The 18085-nt window shown below is 38.2% G+C and overlaps 1 long non-coding RNA gene across 1 annotated transcript in view; it reads left to right on the forward strand.

Annotated features, from left to right (window-relative positions):
* The window catches only part of LOC105497280 (uncharacterized), a 326269-nt gene extending 325161 nt beyond the window's left edge, over nucleotides 1-1108 (forward strand). Inside the window, exon 7 of the long non-coding RNA XR_003021605.2 lies at nucleotides 954-1108. This is a non-coding gene — a long non-coding RNA (uncharacterized lncRNA). The remainder of the gene's footprint in view (nucleotides 1-953) is intronic.
* Nucleotides 1109-18085: the final 16977 nt, after the last annotated feature.

The following is an 18085-nucleotide window of genomic DNA, read 5'->3' on the forward strand; positions in this document are numbered from 1 at the left end:
CTGGAGTGCTGAGAATACAGGAAGATTTCCTGTTCTTTAATATCTCTATTCACAAGGGGTCTTAGCATCTTGGTTCCCAGCAACAGTAATCTGAGGCTGTATTGACCTTTTCTAGCAATTTATTTACTTTTACCTCCCCTGAAGTACCTACAACCTTAACCCTTTGTTCTCATTAGATCTTAGTAACCCCAATATCTTGAACAGTATTCTAACCCTTCTCATCTGCTTTTGTAAGTTTCAAGTAGTTATTTTCTACTCTAACATACCCATGTATATCTAGATAGAAAAGAGGATGGCAAAGTCGTATCAATTTCCTAATGATGACAGATAATAGAAAACTAACTGGGACAAGCAATTCTGCTTCTTCTCTCTCTTACCTCCCAGGACTCTAATTAAAAGTCAAGGAAGCAACATTAAAAAAAGAAACACAGTTGAAGATATAAATCACATAATTGTGTATAAATTTAGCACATATAATATTGTAATAGGCAATTTGTTCATAGTGGAGCTAATGCAGTCCCTACAAATTTGTAATGAAACACAATTCTTGGTCACATGTAGAGAATATTCAAACATGTAGAGAATATTCCCCTGAATTGACATATAATATCGTTTGTTTCTTTATTTAGGTTTGCAGATGAATGAAGATACAAATTACTCTGATAATAGGTTGCTGAAGTAGGGAAATTTTCTAGCACTCTGTTCATTTAGGTTTTACTATACTCTTATAACAAAGAAAAATCTTTCCATTTTATTGCTGTTACATCATTTAAAAATGACCTTGTTAGGATATTCAGTCTCTTTGTTAGCTGCTCATCACGAAATCTTGTATAAAAGTCAGAGAGTAGTATGTATATATATGTCTATATATATATACACACACATATTTAACATTTTATATATATATATATATAAAATCTCAATGCATTTTTTGTTTTTACAATTTGATACAGGTAACATCAGTCATTTTTGATCCTTAGCCTTACTTCATCAACACAGAGAGGAATATTAGAATTCTTAAGAATTGCAGTAATGCATTTTGACCCAAAGGCAGCTATCTTGGGTGTACAACAGCCAAAAAATAAAAATAAAGAAAAATGAACTAATTGTAGAGGTAGGTTTATTTTCATATAGTTGAGTCGTGGGCCAGGAACTCCCTCAAGGAGAAATAAATTAATTATTTTTATAACTGAACTTTCCATATATAATGTTTTATCATCACTTACAGCTGGACATAGATGCCACCAAAACACCCAAGCTGCTATTAAGTCTTGAGAATTTCCTTTTATTTTTAAAATTTTTTTTAACATTTATTTACTTATTTATTTATTTTGAGATGGAGTCTCGCTCTGTCACCCAGGCTAGGGTGAAGTGGCTTAATCTTGACTCACTGAAACCTCTGCCTCCTGGGTTCAAGTAATTCTCCTGCCTCAGCCTCCCAAGTAGCTGGGATTACAGGTGCCCACCACCACGCCAGGCTAATTTTTATATTTTTAGTAGAGATGGGGTTTCACCATGTTGGCCAGACTGGTCTCGAACTCCTGACCTCAAGTGATCTGCCTGCCTCAGCCTCCCAAATTGCCGGGATTACAGGTGTGAGCCACTATGCCGGGCCAAGAATCTCCTTTCAAACATATGTTGCCAGAATAACTGGTTACCCAAATGCAAAGGAATGAAGTTGGACACCTATCTCATACTATATACAGAAATTAATTCAAAATAGATCATCGGCATAAATGTAAGACCTAAACTCTAGAACTCTTAGGGGAGAACATAGAATAAATTTTCATAACATTGGGATAAGCAATGGTTTCTTAGATAACAGTAAATGTACAAACAACAATAGAAAAGATATATATCATATTTCAACAAAATTAAACATTTTTATGCTTCAAAGGACACCAAGTAAACATACAACCCACAAATGGGAAGACAATTTTGCAATCATCTATCTGATAAGGGACTTGCATCATAAATGAAGAACTTTTAATTAACAATTAAAAAGTAATTAATAAATGAGAAAAGCACATGAATATACATTTTTCCAAAATATATACATAAGTGGCCAGAAAACCAATGAAAATATGTTCAACATCATTAGTCATTAGGGAAATGCAAATCAAAACCACTTTACCAACACTAGGATAATTAAAATAAAAACAAAAGGTAATAAGTGTTGGTGAGGATGTGGAGAAATTGGAACCCTCATACGTTGCTGGTAGGAATGCAAAATAGTGCAGACACTTTAGTAAACACTTTGGTAAACAGTTCCTCAAAATGTTAAATATGCAGTTAGTATATGATCCAGTCCTAGGTTTATAACCAAGAGAAATGAAAGCATGTCCACTCGAAAATTTGTACACAAATGTTCGTAGCCACATTATTCATAATAGCCAAAAAGTGACAACAACCCAAATGTCCATCAAATAATAAATGTATCAACAAAATATGGTGTATCCATACAATGGAAAATTATTTGGCGATAAAAAGGTATGAAGTAACAGTGGAAACTACAACACGGATGGACCTTGGGAACATTCTGCTGAGTAAAAGAAGCCATATACAAGAGGTGATATGTTGTATGACTCAATTTTTCATCTTCTTTTCTTTCCTTCTTTTCTTTTATTTTTAGAGACAATGTCTCACTCTGTCACCCAGGCTTAAAGTGTGGTGACGCAATCACAGCTCACTGCAGCCTCAACCTCCTGGACTCAAGTGATCCTTCCACCTCAGCTTCCCAAGCAGCTGTGACCACAGCTGCATGCCACCATGCTGGCTAATGTTTTTACTTTTTTGTAGAGATGGGGGTCTCCCTATGTTGCCCAGGCTGCCCTGAACTCTTGGGCTCAAGCAATCCTCCCGCTTCAGCCTCCCAAAGTGCTAGGATTAGAAGTGTGAGCTACTGCACCCAGCCACTTCACTTTTATTAACTGTTCAGCATAGGCAAATTCATAGATACAGGAAGAAACCTCTGGTTTCCAGAGGTATAGGTAGTGGGCAGGGAATGGGGATGACTGTTAAGAGACATAAGGTGTCTCTTGAGGGTGATGAAACTATTCTAAAATTACTGGTGACGGTTGCATCATTCTGTGAATACACTAAAAAACAGTGAGTCATACACGTTTTGAAAGATGAATTTTGTGGTATATGAATTATACCTCGTTAAAGTAGTTAGGTTTCTTAAAAAAAAAACTCAATTGTGGATTTTTTTAAAGAGTATTTCTACAATTATGTATTCATTGCATATCCTTTCTATAAATGCTTAACCATCTAGCCAAGCTGCTAGGTGTTAAAATTGATATTTCAATTAAACATTAACTTATAAAAGATGAGGGGCTCGTGATGAGTTGCGGAATCACTAAATGCAAATTTTCAGAGGAAATTCCCAAGACATTCTTCATTGTCTCTTGAACCTTTTTATGCACTTTGAAATATTAAATGTGTTCAAAAGTGTAGGAGGGAGAATCCTGCGAAGAGGATTTGTTGAGATGTCACTGAAGAAAGCTCGACTTTGAGCCCTCTCCTCTTACTCATGAGAAAGGTGGAGGATGCCCCAAATCTGGTGAGGGGGAGTCCATGGGGCTACTTGGAATACCTATGTGACTGCCTAACATGGAAGGCAGGACAGACCAGGATCTGACACCTATCCAGGAAATTTAGACAGTGAGAGCCAACTAATACTTAGATGGGAGTCAGGAGAAGAGGAAAGGACTCCTATAATTTGTTGGGGAACAGTGGGGAATCAGTGCTTCCCTCAACAGAGAGAGGTGCCACCCGGTAGAGCAGATTCCAGATCACTCTGGGCTCTTTCCAACAGCAGAGCCTGCAGGTGCAGAAGAGGCCCAGAAGCAAGAAGCTGGGGATAAATGGCTGTGGAAGAAACTGCAAATCTACCCAGAACAGGATGCATCTACCTGGGTCAAGAGGATTGCTGGGAAGAAAGAATGAGACCCAGGAGACACACTCTTTCAGCCTCTGAAAAATGTTTTTCACAAGAGAAAGGGCCAGCGCCAGAAGGCAAGAAGTCAAATTACTCTGATCCAGTAAAACCTAGACCCTGCCCACTTATTTCTTCCTCTCTTCTCCCTGCTACTTCTCCACTCCAAAGTGTTTAGAAACTAGTTAGCAAGAGGGAGCCATGAGGCAGGAAAAACAAATAAGAAATTAACTCCATCCCACCACTTTTCTACTGGAATCTTCCAGGCCAAAGTAAACCCCACCTGTCAAAAGGAGTTTACCTATTAAATAACATTTGGGGTTTTGATTACTATTTTCCAAAGATAAGCCTAATTCCTGTACTGAAAACATTTGCAACTTAAAATGACTGTGGAACTGTCTGTTATCTAATGTGGGCACAAATAACATGAGATTAGTTTAATACATTTATTTTTCTTGCTCTAAAATTTAAAACTACTTTTGTATTTTAATGTAAAACATTCTCTTCTCCAATGTATGGCTTTAGAGCATCTGTAAGACGTTTTTTCCAAAATAGTCTTAGAGCTAAAAGACACATTGGTGATAGTACCATCCACAGCTCAGGACCAGGTCCAAGAGGTGGAATGGCTATTTCAAATATGTGAAAGAGACCATTCTTCTTGACTCCTAACTTAGGACTTTCTCTTTATAAAATCAAATTTCAATTTTTTTACAGAATTTGTTCTGTGCAGAATCTAGTACAGAATATGTATGCTTTAAATGGGCTTGTTTCATTAGGACAATTACATCTATAGGACGCATGGCCTATAGAGGCTGACAGACTATATCATGGGTTGATGGACTCCACTTTATGAAACTCATGTATTTTAAGATTTTCTCACATCAAATTATGTCTACAAGGCTTTTAATACATTTTCTTTTCTCTTTTTAACATAATAATTATGTGGTGCAGTATAATTGGGAAAGAAAATGACATCAGCTCAATCCTCAAAGGTTTTAGGATGATAACATTCAGATTTATGGGCATTTTTAGTTCTTTTTGATTGCAGAGTTCAAAAAGTTTGCTACACCTTTTTGTGGTGATAGAACCATAAATTATCATTGACTTAATGACTGCCTACAGTTGCAATGACAGTACCTTATGGTAGCAATAAACTATGTTTACCTCAGTTATTCAAATGCAGGATTATATCTATGGAGTAAATTGGACGGGTTGCCCTGCCAGCTACACGAGGTGCTGCTAAGTGTAATTTTACCCTGGAGGCGGGGGCTGATTCAGACTTCTGAAAAAACAGTGGAAAGGAGACAGTTGTTTCTTTAAGTATACAGTTAAAACTCAATTTTTGTGAAGGCCAGTCCTCAAAACAGTCTTTTGGTGTGGTATGAAGAGTTTCCCTAATTTGATGTATAAAACAAAAATATAGCAGCATGCAGGATTGGTTCAGTATTTACATAGTGTGGTCCAGCTGTAAACAGAAAATCATAAATAAATGGCCTCTATAAACCGAAATTTATTAAATAACCCAGGCAAATACATAAAAGCTCTTTGCCTGTAGAAACAAATCCTTCTAACACAGCAGTAACATTTCCACCCGCTGCTGAATCACCAGAAGGTTTTAACATCCATTTTTCTGGGATTGCTTAAAAAGCTGAGCAGGTGCCAGCCAACAATTCTGCTATTGGGAGAACATACAGAGGCAAACTGAGTCATCCGTTAATAGTTGTGAAGAGTTTCTTGTGAGCACTGACAGTTTTCGAAACCAGCGAGCGACCTCGATACTCACAAAAGAGAGATTTTAGAGAATCCAGATTGAAATTCCCAGTCCAATAACTGGAGTTTACCCAGATAGCTGAGCAATTTCAAGAGCTTCTGCCTTTCCACTCTTTCTAGCAGAAAGCATATTTGCTAGGTAACTGAAGAGCCAAAAATGGCCTGAGTTGCCCATTTGGGGAATTCAGTGGAAGATGTGCACATTTTTCTCAGTTTCTCGACTCACATTATTTACATATGTATGTGTAAGCTAAGGTGGGAAAGATGTGTGCAAAGGGTGTGATATAAATTGCTGAACCCACTGCTTCTTTATCTCTGGCTTGGTTATAAAAAAGTCATTATAAGACTTTCCTTAAAGGAAGTATTTTTGAATTCCAAACAGAATTTCCAAAACTGGAGAGTATGCTGTCTGTGGAGGATTCTAAGGAACAATGCATATTAAAATGCTTCTAAAGGGAAAGGGAAAAAAATGTTATCTTGGGCAATTTGATCTACGTTTAAATCTTAAACTGACCCAGCAGACTCTCCTTAAGCCCCTCAAATGATAAGAATTGTTATTTAATTGCTCTGACAGTTAATTAACATCCAAACAAGTACAGCAATAAACTAAGACATACTGTTCATTGAGAATCTATAAATAGACAAATAATTATACTATTAGGCATCACTGTCTTTGAGACTTAATAATGATAGAACTTAGGTTATTACTCTATTTAAAACCGCCATAGCGAGGTGGCCCTAAAATCCATCCTTTTCTTTTACAGGTTTAAGATGCCTGGATTGTGGACAACCAATGGCATTCAAAGCTGAAAGTGCACTAATTAATGGCACATAGGGGTTAGATTTTGTGACTATGACTGATCATTTCTTGTCATCTAAATGCACTTTAAAATGTCTTGACCTATTTTTCCAGTTTTAGTGCACATTCTTCAAAAGACATATTTTATTTCTATAAGCAGAAGTGTTGTGAGCCATGGGATTCTAAGAAAGTTACTATTTTCACTGTTGCAGAACTTCAGGCAGATTGGTCATAGAATTGACACACAGAATTTCTGTGACCCCAATGCCTACTGCTAGGTAACAGCACATCAGCGTCTTGGACAGCAACCAAAGCTGAAATAGCAGCCATGTCTAACCTTTTCTCCTATTCCCATTCAAACTGGAAGACTATTGATTTGAGTACTGGTTTCTAATGAAAATTCTTGAGTATCTGATAGCTATGAGAGTGAGTTTGCTATAAGCAGACCATATGAAAATAACTTATGCATTCTTCCAGTGTAATGATTAGTACATGTTGAGAGTAAACATGTTAATTCCCCTCCATATATATGCATATTTGCTCTTTTCTGGACAGTTTTTAAATTTTTAATTTGAGTATGATGGAAATATAACTTAATTTTACTTATTTTTATTTGGGGGTGGCCACTGCCAGATGCCAAATGGTCTTTCTCCACTCACAAATAAGTGCCTTGCCTTGTCATGATCTAAATAAATGAACTCATGCTCTTGTCTAAGATTCACATTCTTCTCCTTTCCAAGCTTCATGGACATGGTGTACAGGTAGACTAGCTCCTGGCTGTGAGAAGATTTCTATGCCCTGAAGAAACGGCAATAAGGGCAGTTTTAAAATAGTACATTCATTCAAAGTGTTAATCAACTACCACTTCAGTAGTATTTGTGGAACACCAGCAAGGTAGATAGCATCACCGTCTACTTACCCCTTTGCAGCTGAGGAAACCAAGAAAGCATGACTATACAACTCACCCAAGGTCAGCCCATGCAGCTGGGTCTATTTCCCCAGGTAGCACCACTGCACTTCCTGGAAGTATCAGCACACACAGTATCACACTCTATTACTGGGCTCGCTGGATTTTCTGCGACCTATGCTAACGCCAACCTCATACTCTGAAGAATATTTTCTTGTTTATAGGTGAGAAACTTAGAGGAGTGGAGTAGGGAGGCAGAGACAGAAGTGTTGAGATAAGATTTATCTCTAAAATCTGAGCTTATGTATGCCACATAAATGTCATTTCTAAGGCTACTTGTTTTGCTAATATTTCATTGGTTTGTGGAATGTGCCAAAGTGCCATAATCCCTTTTTCCCTCAAGTGAAGTAATTACCTTGGGTTCTCATTTTGAAAACATAACGTTTCTTCCATAAACTCATAAGCAAGTCCCTCATTTTTCTCCTTCTACCTTGGAGCCATTAATGTTCCAAAAAGAAATGACTTTGTTCAAAATAGCCAGAAACAAGTGCTCCTAATATTTTTTCATTCAAATTAATTTTAAATGACAAAAGTTAAAGAACTTGTAGTAGTCTGGGTCGGCTTTCAAGAAAATGTCATCAGACTTTGCACAGTATGTCTAGTTCTTTAGTTCAATTCAGCTTCATCCTGCATCACAAAAATAATAACTTTGGATAATGCTGGAATAACAATGTCAAGCTTTCACAATGTGTCTTGATGGTAAACTCAGGTTTCTTGTGAGTGTGACATCATAACAGCATCTACACTTATGGGCAATTTTAAAACCAGGAGACCAAAATCGCAGACATGAATCATAGCATCCTTGCTTATTTCTAAAATGTGTACATGAAGATGAGATAAATAGCATGTTGTAAAGGGATAATTGACTAGTAGTAATTCTCCTAAGTGAAGGAAAGAATGAGTCTTTAGATACCTAGTCTGTTACATTGTCCCACTAATTAAACGCTAACCCCATGATTCGAATGGGAGAAAACCTGAAGCTGACTGAAGAATTTCTCATCTATCCTTTAGCACCACAGTATCAAAGATATTTCATATTTATTCTGTGAGTACATTCCCTGTTATAGTCTTTTAATTACCTATCACTATCTTTCTAACAATTGTAAATTAACAGGAAAAATGGTGGTTTCAAAAGTGGTATTTAAAACCAATTGCCTCAGTGAAGATCCTGTGTAGGTAGTGGTTATTCAACTACAAAGGAGGTCACCAAAAAACTCTATTTTATCTCTAACTCAAAGGACCATCTTTAATTTGTAGTTGCTAACATCTAAAAATCACTTTTTTAACATACAAAAATACTTATTCCTGAAACTCTGTCTTTTCTTATTATGATGGTTAATTCAGTAAACCAGTGAAAGTAATGAGAATATAGATGCTTTTCTTCTTTCCATTTTGCCAATAGTGAGATTTAAGACACAGCCAAGTGTCTGCTTTTAGACTGACTTCCTTCAAGGTCTCCAGATGGCTGCCACAGTTCTAGATATCCCATGCAGATGACCATGCCCCAAAGAAAATTTTAAAATCACTTTATTTTTTGCAATTATCTTCAGATATCATTTTCTAGTTTCACCCTAAAATGTCTTCCTATCTCGCTTTGCCTGGGTAAAGCTGACTTTCACTAGGGCATGTCTGCATTGTTCTGAGCAGCAGTGGAGAGTGACTGGGCGAGAACACAAAGTTCTCCCTCTCCCAAGGGACTAGCTTCTCAGATTCTATAGAATGCCTGCCTGGGGCTCATATGTGCAACAGGGTTCATGTTCTGGTTTAACCTTTGCTGCTTGACTTCTTTTTATATAATGTTTATTTCCAAAGTGCAGGTGCCTCCACTGTCATCAGTTCACCAACAAGAGCAGACCTACAGATGTCCAGAATGGCTTGCTTCAGCAAGAGCAAAAAAGAAACACTTTTTTTTTTTTTTTTTTTTTTTTTTTTGCCAAATTTAAGGCTAGCCATCTATGTTACAAATCATGCTGCAAAAAGTTAAAAATTAAAAGCTCAGATTGAATTAACATTAAGGAGAGGTAAAGATGGATGGGTTTCCTGGTCTTTTCAAAATAAATGTGAGACTTTTAAAAGGATGAAAAATAAATGTTATTATGCTCCAGTATATTTGACTCACTGACCTTGACCTTAAGAAATCTGAAAACAGACTCTGGGAAGATGGTCGAATAGGAACAGCTCCAGTCTCCAACTCCCAGCACTAGCGACACAGAAGACCGGTGATTTCTGCATTTTCAACTGAGGTACTGGGTTCATCTCACTGGGGAGTGCCGGACGATCCGTGCTGGTCAGCTGCTGCAGCCCGACCAGCGAGAGCTGAAGCAGGGCTAGGCATCGCCTCACCTGGGAAGCACAAGGGGGAAGGGAATCCCTTTTCCTAGCCAGGGGAACTGAGACACACAACACCTGGAAAATCAGGTAACTCCCACCCCAATACTGCGCTTTAAGCAAATAGGCACACCAGGAGATCATATCCCACACCTGGCCAGGAGGGTCCCACGCCCACAGAGCCTCCCTCATTGCTAGCACAGCAGTCTGTGATCTACCGGCAAGGCAGCAGCGAGGCTGGGGGAGGGGCGCCCACCATTGCTGAGGCTTAAGTAGGTAAACAAAGCTGCTGGGAAGCTCAAACTGGGTGGAGCTCACAGCAGCTCAAGGAAACCTGCCTGTCTCTGTAGACTCCACCTCTGGGGACAGGGCACAGTAAACAATAACGAAAGCAGCAGAAACCTCTGCAGACGCAAACGACTCTGTCTGACAGCTTTGAAGAGAGCAGTGGATCTCCCAACACGGAGGTTGAGATCTGAGAAGGGACAGACTCCCTGCTCAAGTGGGTCCCTGACCCCTGAGTAGCCTAACTGGGAGACATCCCCCACTAGGGGCAGTCTGACACCCCACACCTCACAGGGTGGAGTACACCCCTGAGAGGAAGCTTCCAAAGCAAGAATCAGAAAGGTACACTCGCTGTTCAGCAATATTCTATCTTCTGCAGCCTTTGCTGCTGATACCCAGGCAAACAGGGTCTGGAGTGGACCTCAAGCAATCTCCAACAGACCTACAGCTGAGGGTCCTGACTGTTAGAAGGAAAACTATCAAGCAGGAAGGACACCTACACCAAAACCCCATCAGTACATCACCATCATCAAAGACCAGAGGCAGATAAAACCACAAAGATGGGGAAAAAGCAGGGCAGAAAAGCTGGAAATTCAAAAAATAAGAGCGCATCTCCCCCGGCAAAGGAGCACAGCTCATCGCCAGCAACGGAGCAAAGCTGGACGGAGAATGACTTTGACGAGATGAGAGAAGAAGGCTTCAGTCCATCAAATTTCTCAGAGCTAAAGGAGGAATTACGTACCCAGCACAAAGAAACTAAAAATCTTGAAAAAAAAGTGGAAGAATTGATGGCTAGAGTAATTAATTCAGAGAAGGTCATAAACAAAATGAAAGAGATGAAAACCATGACACGAGAACTATGTGACAAATGCACAAGCTTCAGTAACCGACTCAATCAACTGGAAGAAAGAGTATCAGCGATTGAGGATCAAATGAATGAAATGAAGCGAGAAGAGAAACCAAAAGAAAAAAGAAGAAAAATAAATGAACAAAGCCTGCAAGAAGTATGGGATTATGTAAAAAGACCAAATCTATGTCTGATTGGGGTGCCTGAAAGTGAGGGGGAAAATGGAACCAAGTTGGAAAACACTCTTCAGGATATCATCCAGGAGAACTTCCCCAACCTAGTAGGGCAGGCCAACATTCAAATCCAGGAAATACAGAGAACACCACAAAGATACTCCTCGAGAAGAGCAACTCCAAGACACATGATTGCCAGATTCACCAAAGTTGAAATGAAGGAAAAAATCTTAAGGGCAGCCAGAGAGAAAGGTCGGGTTACCCACAAAGGGAAGCCCATCAGACTAACAGCAGATCTCTCAGCAGAAACTCTCCAAGCCAGAAGAGAGTGGGGGCCAATATTCAACATTCTTAAAGAAAAGAATTTTAAACCCAGAATTTCATATCCAGCCAAACTAAGTTTCATAAGTGAAGGAGAAATATAATCCTTTACAGATAAGCAAATGCTTAGAGATTTTGTCACCACTAGGCCTGCCTTACAAGAGACCCTGAAGGAAGCACTAAACATGGAAAGGAACAACTGGTACCAGCCATTGCAAAAACATGCCAAAATGTAAAGACCATCGAGGCTAGGAAGAAACTGCATCAACTAATGAGCAAAATAACCAGTTAATATCATAATGGCAGAGTCAAGTTCACACATAACAATATTAACCTTAAATGTAAATGGACTAAATGCTCCAATTAAAAGACACAGACTGGCAAACTGGATAAAGAGTCAAGACCCATCAGTCTGCTGTATTCAGGAGACCCATCTCACACGCAGAGACATACATAGGCTCAAAATAAAGGGATGGAGGAAGATTTACCAAGCAAATGGAGAACAAAAAAAAGCAGGGGTTGCATAATAGTCTCTGATAAAACAGACTTTAAACCATCAAAGATCAAAAGAGACAAAGAAGGCCATTACATAATGGTAAAAGGATCAATTCAACAGGAAGAGCTAACTATCCTAAATATATATGCACCCAATACAGGAGCACCCAGATTCATAAAGCAAGTCCTTAGAGACTTACAAAGAGACTTAGACTCCCATACAATAATAATAGGAGATTTCAACACTCCACTGTCAACATTAGACAGATCAACGAGACAGAAAGTTAACAAGGATACCCAGGAATTGAACTCATCTCTGCAGCAAGCAGACCTAATAGACATCTATAGAACTCTCCACCCCAAATCAACAGAATATACATTCTTCTCAGCACCACATCGTACTTACTCCAAAATTGACCACGTAATTGGAAGTAAAGCACTCCTTAGCAAATGTACAAGAACAGAAATTACAACAAACTGTCTCTCAGACCACACTGCAATCAAACTAGAACTCAGGACTAAGAAACTCAATCAAAACCGCTCAACTACATGGAAACTGAACAACCTGCTCCTGAATGACTACTGGGTACATAACAAAATGAAGGCAGAAATAAAGATGTTCTTTGAAACCAATGAGAACAAAGATACAACATACCAGAATCTCTGGGACACATTTAAAGCAGTGTGTAGAGGGAAATTTATAGCACTAAATGCCCACAAGAGAAAGCAGGAAAGATCTAAAATTGACACCCTAACATCGCAATTAAAAGAACTAGAGAAGCAAGAGCAAACACATTCGAAAGCTAGCAGAAGGCAAGAAATAACTAAGATCAGAGCAGAACTGAAGGAGATAGAGACACAAAAAACCCTCCAAAAAATCAATGAATCCAGGAGCTGGTTTTTTGAAAAGATCAACAAAATTGACAGACCACTAGCAAGGCTAATAAAGAAGAAAAGAGAGAAGAATCAAATCGACACAATTAAAAATGATAAAGGGGAAATCACCACCGACCCCACAGAAATACAAACTACCATCAGAGAATACTATAAACACCTCTATGCAAATAAACTGGAAAATCTAGAAGAAATGGATAATTTCCTGGACACTTACACTCTTCCAAGACTAAACCAGGAAGAAGTTGAATCCCTGAATAGACCAATAGCAGGCTCTGAAATTGAGGCAATAATTATAGCCTACCAACCAAAAAAAGTCCAGGACCAGATGGATTCACAGCTGAATTCTACCAGAGGTACAAGGAGGAGTTGGTAGCATTCCTTCTGAAACTATTCCAATCAATAGAAAAAGAGGGAATCCTCCCTAACTCATTTTTATGACGCCAACATCATCCTGATACCAAAGCCTGGCAGAGACACAACAAAAAAAGAGAATTTTAGACCAATATCCCTGATGAACATCGATGCAAAAATCCTCAATAAAATACTGGCAAACCAGATTCAGCAACACATCAAAAAGCTTATCCACCATGATCAAGTGGGCTTCATCCCTGGGATGCAAGGCTGGTTCAACATTCGCAAATCAATAAACATAATCCAGCATATAAACAGAACCAAAGACAAGAACCACATGATTATCTCAATTGATGCAGAAAAGGCTTTTGACAAAATTCAACAGCCCTTCATGCTAAAAACGCTCAATAAATTCGGTATTGATGGAACGTACCTCAAAATAATAAGAGCTATTTATGACAAACCCACAGCCAATATCATACTGAATGGGCAAAAACTGGAAAAATTCCCTTTGAAAACTGGCACAAGACAGGGATGCCCTCTCTCACCACTCCTATTCAACATAGTGTTGGAAGTTCTGGCTAGGGCAATCAGGCAAGAGAAAGAAATCAAGGGTATTCAGTTAGGAAAAGAAAAAGTCAAATTGTCCCTCTTTGCAGATGACATGATTGTATATTTAGAAAACCCCATTGTCTCAGCCCAAAATCTCCTTAAGCTGATAAGAAACTTCAGCAAAGTCTCAGGATACAAAATTAATGTGCAAAAATCACAAGCATTCTTATACACCAGTAACAGACAAACACAGAGCCAAATCATGAATGAACTTCCATTCACAATTGCTTCAAAGAGAATAAAATACCTAGGAATCCAACTTACAAGGGATGTAAAGGACCTCTTCAAGGAGAACTACAAACCACTGCTCAGTGAAATAAAAGAGGACACAAACAAATGGAAGAACATACAATGCTCATGGATAGGAAGAATCAATATCGTGAAAATGGCCATACTGCCCAAGGTTATTTATAGATTCAATGCCATCCCCATCAAGCTACCAACGAGTTTCTTCACAGAATTGGAAAAAACTGCTTTAAAGTTCATATGGAACCAAAAAAGAGCCCGCATCTCCAAGACAATCCTAAGTCAAAAGAACAAAGCTGGAGGCATCATGCTACCTGACTTCAAACTATACTACAAGGCTACAGTAACCAAAACAGCATGGTACTGGTACCAAAACAGAGATATAGACCAATGGAACAGAACAGAGTCCTCAGAAATAATACCACACATCTACAGCCATCTGATCTTTGACAAACCTGAGAGAAACAAGAAATGGGGAAAGGATTCCCTATTTAATAAATGGTGCTGGGAAAATTGGCTAGCCATAAGTAGAAAGCTGAAACTGGATCCTTTCCTTACTCCTTATACGAAAATTAATTCAAGGTGGATTAGAGACTTAAATGTTAGACCTAATACCATAAAAACCCTAGAGGAAAACCTAGGTAGTACCATTCAGGACATAGGCATGGGCAAAGACTTCATGTCTAAAACACCAAAAGCAATGGCAGCAAAAGCCAAAATTGACAAATGGGATCTCATTAAACTAAAGAGCTTCTGCACAGCAAAAGAAACTACCATCAGAGTGAACAGGCAACCTACAGAATGGGAGAAAATTTTTGCAATCTACTCATCTGACAAAGGGCTAATATCCAGAACCTACAAAGAACTCAAACAAATTTACAAGAAAAAAACAAACAACCCCATCAAAAAGTGGGCAAAGGATATGAACAGACATTTCTCAAAAGAAGACATTCATACAGCCAACAGACACATGAAAAAATGCTCATCATCACTGGCCATCAGAGAAATGCAAATCAAAACCACAATGAGATACCATCTCACACCAGTTAGAATGGCGATCATTAAAAAGTCAGGAAACAACAGGTGCTGGAGAGGATGTGGAGAAATAGGAACACTTTTACACTGTTGGTGGGATTGTAAACTAGTTCAACCATTATGGAAAACAGTATGGCGATTCCTCAAGGATCTAGAACTAGAAGTACCATATGACCCAGCCATCCCATTACTGGGTATATACCCAAAGGATTATAAATCATGCTGCTATAAAGACACATGCACACGTATGTTTATTGCGCCACTATTCACAATAGCAAAGACTTGGAATCAACCCAAATGTCCATCAGTGACAGATTGGATTAAGAAAATGTGGCACATATACACCATGGAATACTATGCAGCCATAAAAAAGGATGAGTTTGTGTCCTTTGTAGGGACATGGATGCAGCTGGAAACCATCATTCTTAGCAAACTATCACAAGAACAGAAAACCAAACACCACATGTTCTCACTCATAGGTGGGAACTGAACAATGAGATCACTTGGACTCAGGAAGGGGAACATCACACACCGGTGCCTATCATGGGGAGGTGGGAGGGGGAAGGGATTGCATTGGGAGTTATACCTGATGTAAATGACGAGTTGATGGGTGCTGACGAGTTGATGGGTGCAGCACACCAACATGGCACAAGTATACATATGTAATAAACCTGCACGTTATGCACATGTACCCTAGAACTTAAAGTGTAATAATAAAAAATAAATTTAAAAAAAAAAGAAATCTGAAAACAATCCTAATGTCCTAGAGCAATGGAACTTTAAAATTAAATGGAAAAGCATGTACAGAAGTAATGGCAGCCCATAAAGCCCTCAGCATTAATGCTGCATAACTGGAGTAATGGGGAGTTTGAGTGAAAGGCGGTGGAAAGTTATAAGATATTTGGAAATTATTAAAAGAGAGAGCCTTTATTCTATGTCTTTTTATCAGTATCTGTTTACAAAAAGGCAAAACTATCCACAGTTATTTATCTATTTTCCCAATTTATGAAGCTTTGAAACATGACGGTCACTTTTACACTGTGTAATCCTCATAAAAAGAGCATTGTTGTCCACTATTGCACATTTTTTTCTTAATGCAGACTCTTCAGGTGGTAAACAGCTTGCTCAGATTATACAACAAATCAATTTTTACTTAACAGACAGCAACTCAGATCCAAACTCTTCTCTTCATCAGGTCTCTTAACTACCACATTTGATGAGGATACACAAGCGACAACTCAGAAATTGAGTCAAGCATTTTAAGATCACTTAATTATTTTAAGATTCCATTGAAAACTTGGCCTATTGCTTAAATCCTCTAGTGGACTTCCTCATTGCATCAGGTCGATTGAGTCAATCTTCAGATAGCTTCACACTTTTTTTTTTTTTTTGAGATGGAGTCTCATTCTGTTGTCCAGGCTAGAGTGCAGTGGTATGATCTCGACTCACTGCAACCTCCGCCTCCTGGGTGCGAGTAATTCTCCTGCCTCAGCCTCCTGAGTAGCTGGGATTACAGGACCCACCACCACACCCGGCTAATTTTGTTTTTTTTTTTTTTTGTAGAGACGGGATTTCACCATGTTGGCCAGGCTGTTCTCAAACTCCTGACCTTAGGTGATCCACCCGCCTCAGCCTCCCAAAGTGCTGGGATTACAGGCATGAGACGCTGCAGCCAGCCACCTTCACTTTTCAAAATGATGAATGTATTATAATAGAAACTTCTAGTCTTCTACGGTACCTACCATAGAGAAAGTTGCCGTATATGAATTTAAAACAAAAAAAGCATGTGTTGCTGTGTCAAGACTTCCAATAGAGAGCAAAACTTATTTGATATTAATCAATCACTTCTGAATCCTTGCCACAGCAAGTAAAATGTGAGGACAAATGAATACAGAATGGGTCCTGATTCATTAGTACTTAGATTAAGCTAAAGCAGACAAGAGGAGATAAATTTCTTATCAAACAGCTTTAGTGATGATGGAAGATTTAGACTCTATTTCAGCATCTTGCTTATTGAATTCTGTATAGACAAATTTACCATTTTGAATCTCTCCAGTAAATTTTTTCTGCATTCAAATAAATAAGCTACAGGCAAAGAAATTCTCTCCTTTAATACTTTAATACCATATACAAATCTAGTTATCACATTAGATGAACCTTAGAACCTCCTTCCTTTTGTGAATTGAGAACTTACAGCTCTTGGAAGACCAAGATATCAATACTGAGAATAATCAAAGGGTGCATGTGTAAGGATGGTGAGGGGAGGTTAATCTCAATAGATACAGAAGTAAACAAAGCTTGGCTTAATAAAGCAAATGGTTATTTTAAGCAGCATCAAATCTTTATAACAAGATCAGTAATGAAGAATATATAATAAAGCTTTTCAATAGAGTTCAAGGATTGAAAGGAAGTCTGAAAAACATGACATTTTAGATGCACACATATATACAACACTGAAATTAAGATTAGGGATAGTAAGTGACATGGCAGGAATTTCTTTTTTTTATTTCAAGATTTTTTTAAATTTCACACATTTTTTGCTTAATTTCACAAGGATTAGTACATGAGCCATTATTTCTCTGCCTTAGTCAAAAGTTTTCTGTGTATCTTAGCTAAGAGAAATGGAAGGCAACACTTTTATATGGGTGAATATAGCAATAACCAAGAAATTCCTATTCTATGAGATGTGGCAATGGTCATAATAAAATGTGACTAGTGTCCATGAGCAAGGTGAATAATTAATATATTCATTCGTTGGGGACTTACATATAGTTCCCAATGAATGGGAAATTTTGGTATTAAAAAAATTTGTATAAAGGAAATTTTTTCGTATAAAAGAAAATTACTAGCTTAAATTGCATCCTGTGCTCTCAGGAAAAAGAAAAATACTATGGGTCATTTTTTTAGAGAATTATACTAGGTATCAGCTACAGTACTCAAGACCTGTGAAATATACACATCATGTAAAATATTAACACACCAACACTTACTAACATACAGCAATAGCACTAATATATTGAAT

The sequence above is a fragment of the Macaca nemestrina genome, chromosome 8 (genome assembly GCF_043159975.1).
Source record: "Macaca nemestrina isolate mMacNem1 chromosome 8, mMacNem.hap1, whole genome shotgun sequence".
Taxonomy (NCBI): Eukaryota; Metazoa; Chordata; class Mammalia; order Primates; family Cercopithecidae; genus Macaca; species Macaca nemestrina.